Source organism: Berghia stephanieae, chromosome 1 (genome assembly GCF_034508935.2).
Source record: "Berghia stephanieae isolate SIO BIC M18660-M18661 chromosome 1, UCSD_Bste_1.3, whole genome shotgun sequence".
NCBI classification, from domain to species: Eukaryota; Metazoa; Mollusca; class Gastropoda; order Nudibranchia; family Aeolidiidae; genus Berghia; species Berghia stephanieae.
In genome coordinates, this window is record NC_088360.1 from 143,322,879 (window position 1) to 143,330,171 (window position 7,293).

Sequence of the window (7,293 nt, forward strand, 5' to 3'; positions counted from 1 at the left end):
TGACCACAAACGAGATGTGTGCAAAACTTTGAGTGAAGACTCTTCTTCTTCTTCTTCTTCTTCTTCTTCTTCTTCTTCTTCTTCTTCTTCTTCTTCTTCTTCTTCTTCTTCTTTTTCTTCTTCTTCTTCTTCTTCTTCTCCTTCTTCTTATTCTGCTTCTTCTGCCTCCTCCTCCTCTTCCTACTCATCATCATCATCATCATCATCTCATCATCATCATCATCATCATCATCATCATCATCATCATAATCATCATCATCATCATCAACGTCATCATTTTAAACAATCGTTCACTCCCTCCTTATCTTCCTTCACCTCCTTATTATAATCCTCCTCCACCTCCTCCTCCTCCTCCTTCTCCCCTTCTTTGTTGTCGTCGTCCTTCTCCCTCTCACCACCACCTCCTCCTCCTCCACCTCCTCCTCCTCCTCCTCCTCCTCCTACTACTACTACTACTACTACTACTACTACTACTACTACTACTACTACTACTACTCCTACTGCTTCTACTACTACTACTACTGCTACTACTACTACTACTACTACTACTACTACTACTACTACTACTACTCCTACTGCTTTCTACTACTACTACTACTACTACTACTTACTACTACTACTACTACTACTACTACTACTACTACTACTACTACTATGCTGCTGATGCTGCTACTCTTCCTCCTCTTCCACCTCCTCCTCATCATCATCATCAACCACATCCTCCACCTCCTAATCTTCCTTCACCTCCTTATCATTATCCTCCTCCACCCCCCCCCCCCGTCTCTCCTTCTTTGTCGTCGTCGTTGTCCTCTTCCTCCTCCTCCTTCCTCCTCTTCCTCCTCCGCTTTCTTCTCCTTCTTTGTCGTCGTCGTCGTTGTCCTCTTCCTCCTCCTCCTCCTCCTTCCTCCTCTCCTCCTCCTCCTCCTCCTCCTCCTCCTCCTCCTCCTCCTCTCTTCCGCCTTCTTCTCCAGATACGCATCGATCCAACAACTGCAAACATTCACTCACTGCGAAAAGACAAACAACTTGTTTTTAACAGTTTGCCAAAAAAAAAAAAAAAAAAAAAAAATTCCTTCAAATTAGATCGAGTCAAATGACCGACAGTATTGTTAAAAACTCTCAACTCTAGGACTTCAAAAGGTGCGTTTTCTGTCCAAATAATTTTTAAAATGTGCTTCTTTTTTTTTTTCTTTCTTTCTTCAGAGTGCGCAGAGTGCGTAGGTTGTGACGTCAGCTAGCAAGGGATTTGTGGAATCTTACACTTTCACATAGGGCCTACCTATCGTACCTTGTGTAATTTGAGCTCCGTATATAATCGTCCCACCTGCCGAATAGACACTCCTGTCTCAAATGAACGTACACCAGTTCGGTGAGAGAAAGCACTAATAATGAATAACCTGAGTTTGATACGAATTTTTTAGGATTCGTGGATAGCTCATACGGTAGAGTCACGCTCTCACCGGCCAGGCGGATTTGTCGTACCAATAAGGTCGCAGGTTCAAACCCCATCACCGCCATAAAAAAAAATTTATTCTCTATTGTCTTCTGGCACTTTTCTACTCACTTCATCTCTTGCAGGTACCTCTCACGGCTTGACCTCAGGTTTATCAAACATTCATTTTTATGAGCCTAGACTTACTGAGGTCAGATATGTAAAAAATCGCATTGACATGGTAACGTATTTTTTAAAAATAATTGAGCTCTTATATTGCGTAATATCCACTAAATGTGCTCAAAGCGCTTTACATGGGGTCCCTGACCAACAGCAACACGTAAAATGCAGAACGAGACATGACGCCTGTCATGCGATATTACACATTTTTTTTTCGGACAGAGACAACGCTGTAAACGGCTAAGTAGTCATTTTACACCTGAGTACGGTGAGAGAATGTGAGTAAAGAGTACAGAGTCTTTTCCAAGGACTCAACTTTGCGCCGAGCGAGGCTCGAACCCAGGACCCTCCGATCCGAAAGCCGATTGTCATACCACCAGACCACAAAGCCGTACAAAAAAACGTATTTGCATATTTTGTGATTTGAACTTTTTGTTTCTGGGCTGCAGACACACATCAGCTGCTGCCCTCATTTTTTACTAGCACTCTTACAATGTCCCTTTCTGTCCGATACACCTTTGTGAAAATCTATTCATACCTGGGTCGAGTGAGTGAACCTGTGTTAGTGGTTTTACTCAAGGACGCAATGCCAGGGCGAGATTTGGCGATAATCTCATTTCGGGCAGCGTGGCACAGTGAGACCAATTGTGACCTAGCGTCTCAAAACGGTATTATGTCGGAACGAACCAGGTGCTTAAAAGCCGAATTAAATGTTAAACTGGTCAATAATATAAATTGTTGGCATTAACACAATAAAATATGGTATCCATTCTCCACAATAAAACATACAAACTCAACACAAGTCTGATATTTCTGGCTATAAATTCAATTTTCAACATCTTAACCAACCCTACTTAATACCGTTTCGAGGCGAAGGGTCACAATTTCTCTCTATGCCCTAAAGGTACCGGGTTCGAGTCCTATCCGCCGCAATGAGTCGTCTTTAGTAAGTCACCTCGCCCTATCGCACTGCACTGCTTTTTCTGTCTGGGATATTTCAAGTCTCCTCTGAAATAACATATGTGACCCTTCGCCTCAAAACGGTATTAAGCCGGGTTGGTTAAGATGTTGAAAATTGAATTTATAGCCAGAATTATCAGACTATTGTTGAGTTTGTATGTTTTATTGAGGAGAATGGATACCATTTTTTAGGGTGCTGATGCCAACAATTTATATTTTTGACCAGTTTTAACATTAATTTCACCTCTTAAGCATCTGGTTCGTTCCGACATAACACCGTTTTGAGACGATGGGTCACATATTATACCCTAAAGACACATTTCCCGACGAGAATGAATAAACAGAATTTTCATTTTTTCCCCCCGTCCAGTTACTGCCAATGGTCAATATCGCATTACTTTGAAACAAACCCGACTCACTCAACCACTCAACCACTCAACCACTCAGACACTCAACCACTCAGCCACCAGCCACAAGCCACCAGCCACCGACCATCAAAACCGCTTGCGTCTCTTTTTGTTCTGACACACTTCACAAACTTACGATTGTGTACATTCAATATTCTAGTAATGGAGCTATTCCTCTCCTGCTAAACAATTTCTTGTTTAAAGATCTTTTTTTTTTTCAACAACATCCGAAGAACAATTCTGTACTTCTGTCTTCTATACCTGCTGTTCTCAATGTTTGCTCAGTCCGTCCCAGTTCTCCAGATCCTTGTCTGCCTGTCTCGAGGGCCAACCCCGCTTATCCTGACTATCCTGCCAAACCTCACGGATCCAAGTCCCAGGTCAGCAATCTTAGGCTCCGTCAATGATCTATAGAGATTTTGACCCGGGGCTGTTTACATCAGCTATAATACCCTACACCAAAACCACATAACCCAGATCTGCCTAAAACTACGAAAGATTCGTAGATATACGAAATTTTTGGCTCCAGCTACAGAACAACATTCGCTTCTTTAACTCCCTCAAACCTAACACCGACTATATCCGTTGTTTACCCGGGTTACTTTTACCCCATGCCTATTTATTACATTATTCTGAGACAAATTATAGGCGTAGTATCAAAGCTAATGTTCTTAATGTGTGCATGTTAATGGTAGATAGTTGAATAAAACTATCTATGTACATGGTCATTTTTAAAACCTTTTTTTTTTCTAATTTTGAAAAGTAACAAAAATCTCTAGGGAGAGTTTAGTTCCTTAGAACCCATATTCAGGCTTTTGGAGCATATTTTTTTTTGGATCATGCTAAGGCCAAATTATGAATTTCTAAAACTATTTGTGACCCATCGTCTCAAAACGGTATTATGTCGGAACGAACCACAAACCTAGAAGCCGAATTAAATGTTAAACTGGTCAAAAATATAATTTGTTGGCATTAACACCCTAACACATGGTTTCTATTCCCCTCAATAAATCATACAAACTCAACACAAGTCTGATATTTCTGGCTATAAATTCAATTTTCAACATCTTAACCAACCCGACTTAATACCGTTTTGAGGCGAAGGGTCACAAATTATGTATTTCTAAAGCTATTTAAAGTGATTTTTTTCTTTATTTCCCTCGGAAACTACGAATTTTTGAAATTTCAAATAAGCAGCTCTGTCCTAACCACTCTTCATCTCTCCTAACAACCTAACCCCCTTTTCCATTCTCCTTCATCTTTCCAATTTATGACACAGGTATAGGGGTCTGCAGGTGCGAGTGCCTTACTTACTATAACAGCAACCAACAGCAGCAGCAGCAGTCGAGAGTTATTAAATTAGAGAGCTGCCCTTTAATTATGGTATTTGCCAACAGTTATAAGATAGATGAAGAGCCACTGGAGCTGGTGGTTGAGACTTACAGTCGTTTTACGAGTGTTTATACGTATCAATTATTACAGTTTGGTCAAGGCTTACAGGGGATTTGGTCTATGGTTTACCTACTTTATTGAAAGCCGTTTGTAGAGTTATGTGCTTGGGTTATGGGCCTATTTCAAACTGTTTTATGTCTCTGATAGAGTCCTCTTACCATTCGTGTGTATAGTTTACCAGACTGTCGTAGTCTGGAAAGATACGAACAATAAATATTTTGGCCAGAAAATTCGTCCTTCGTATAATACCGATTTATTTAAATAGCAAAAACTAAATTCTCGAACTTGGGACTTCTCGAAGTCTTTTCATCAAGTCCCAGGTTTGAAAGTTTTTTTAACGCAAGATGAGGGTTATTTAAATCGATCGATATTTGAAGGGAGGGACGAGTTTTCTGGCCAAACTTTTAAATACGTGTTTTTTTTTTCACGGCAGTCAACTGGTTAAATAATGTAAACTGTATCGCTACTTTATGGCGGGAATGTCAATGTCCAGTTCGTTTGATGTCGAATGGTGGTTGGAGGACAGAATGGTGGACACCGAGTCGTCAGAATGGGGGGTGGGGGGGGGGGGGAACTGGACACATTATGTAATGCTTAGACATATTATGTACTTTTTAAAGTGCTGTTCATTTCATATACCGGAAGGGGGGTGGGTAGGGGGGGGGGGGGATAAATTTGCAATTGTCTGCTGGCGTCCGATCCAAAGAGCGCCGAGCAATTTGTACCGTTAAGTCACTGCAAAACTGGGATATAATTAAACTCTGTGGACTATTTTTTTAAATTTTACTATCATTTTATTTAGAAGTCAATTTGTTGAACAAACTTTTGTCATACAAGTTAACCAAGTGTAGATGCGTGTATTTTATACACAACTTTATAGGTCCTAATATGATTCTTTTTTTAAACATAATAACCTCTCATGAAACTTACTTATCCGAACCAGCGACCACCTGAGCTCTAGCCCTTCGGTCTTGTGCCATGACGTAGAAAGCCTCTCATGAAACACAGTTTTCATTCCATACAGTACGAATCGTTAGACAGGCGCCTACATTGTACTGGCACAAATTGAATATTTTGGGACAAGAAGATGAAATCCCGATGAACTTTATTAATTTAAAAAGTCGTTGTATATGTGACCCTTCGCCTCAAAACGATATTATCTCGGGATGGTTAAGATGTTGAAAACTGAATTTATAGCCAGAATTATCAGACTTGTTTTGAGTTTGTATGTTTTATTGAGGAGAATGGATACCATATTTTAGGGTGCTGATGCCAACAATTTATATTTTTGACCAGTTTTAACATTAAATTCACCTTTTAAGTATCTGGTTCGTTCCGACATAATACCGTTTTGAGACGATTGGTCACATATTGGCATTGTCCTTGGATGCAGCGTGGCTCAGCGGTTAGATCTTTGCTACGGACCCAAAAGGTACCGAGTTCGAACACAGTGCGGCTATGTTATCTAGTGGTATGACAATCGCTTTCGAATCGGAAGGTCCTGGGTTCGAGCCTCGCTCGGCACATAGTTGAGTCCTTGGAGAAGGCTCTTTACTCTCATTCTCTCACCGTACTCATGTGTAAAAAGAGTACATGGCCGTTAACAGCGATGTCTCTGTCCGAAAAACATTGTAATATTGCCTAAGAGGCGCCATGTCCCGTCCTAAATGTTAAATGTTGCTGTTAGCCAGGGACCCCTTGTAAAGTGCTTTGAGCACATTTAGTGGATATTGCGCTATATAAAAGCTCATTTAATTTAATTTGAAATACCCGCTCTGTTGTATGAATTTGAGCATGTCAAATCGCCATCGCTCAGTTTGTGGCGCTACACTGCGCCTGACGCCTGGGTTGTTCCAGTCTTCTCTTGGAATAGACCCTAAAGATAGATTTCCCCTGTGGGATGAATAAAGGGAACTTTTTCTTGAAGGCACCCATTCAAACCTGATTCGGGCAGTCGTGCTTTCTCCTACAATAGGCTTCAACAGTCATGACGTCCCTTCCCTCGTAATGACGCATCGTAACTTAGTAACTAGTTCTAAACTATCGGAACAATGGCGGACGCCCTTATGAAATACTTCTCCAACTAACATAAACGTGTATCCAGAGGAGAAAAAAACATTATAAATCTGATCATATTTTGACTTTTATACATTCACATGACACGTGAAAAAGTTCTAGCCAACATGAAGAATAAAAAAGTACAGATTTTATTTGTTTAGAACCAATCGCCTCGTTGCTGGGCGGACGTGACATCAGACAAATGAATCCAATTGGCAGAAGCAATCGCCTTTAAAAGGTTACAAAACAACAAGTATCTTTATCTCAAATATCTCTCGAATGACAAAGGATATCTTACCGCTGAGGTCAAAATACCATTTAAAAATCATTTTTACATACGAATCAGAAATGAGAAATGACAATAATATAATCTCTCGACTTTAACCAGTTATCGATCGATAATCAGTACTTGTGTTTCTTTAAGTACCATCATTCAATTCAAACGTGACACGACGAGTACGTCTCAAGTACCCACGGTCTCGATTTGACATTTAACATTGCAACGATTACTATGGCCAAAATGGTTTAAATTAATTTTGGCCAGAAAAATAACAATAGGAAAACAGATACATCAACATGTGTTAGATAATCAAAATTACTTAAAATAGAGATTTTTAACGAATTGTCAGGTTCAATCGTATTAATTTAATTTTTGGCTTCGTAATTTTTCGGTATTTGAAGTTAAAAATAATATATTATATGGTGATATTTGATTTTTTTTTGTCTGTCAGAAGAAGTAGCCCATTATAAAATTGTATTATGTAGATAACTTCATTGAGACATAGTTGGAGAGTTTGTAAGGTA

General features: G+C 39.9%; 1 long non-coding RNA gene across 1 annotated transcript in view; it reads right to left on the minus strand.

Moving 5' to 3' along the window:
* LOC144965731 (uncharacterized) overlaps positions 1-6,672 on the minus strand; it is a 26,130-nt gene extending 19,458 nt beyond the window's left edge. Inside the window, exon 1 of the long non-coding RNA XR_013644097.1 lies at positions 6,373-6,672. This is a non-coding gene — a long non-coding RNA (uncharacterized LOC144965731). The remainder of the gene's footprint in view (positions 1-6,372) is intronic.
* Between the last annotated feature and the right edge of the window lie 621 nt (positions 6,673-7,293).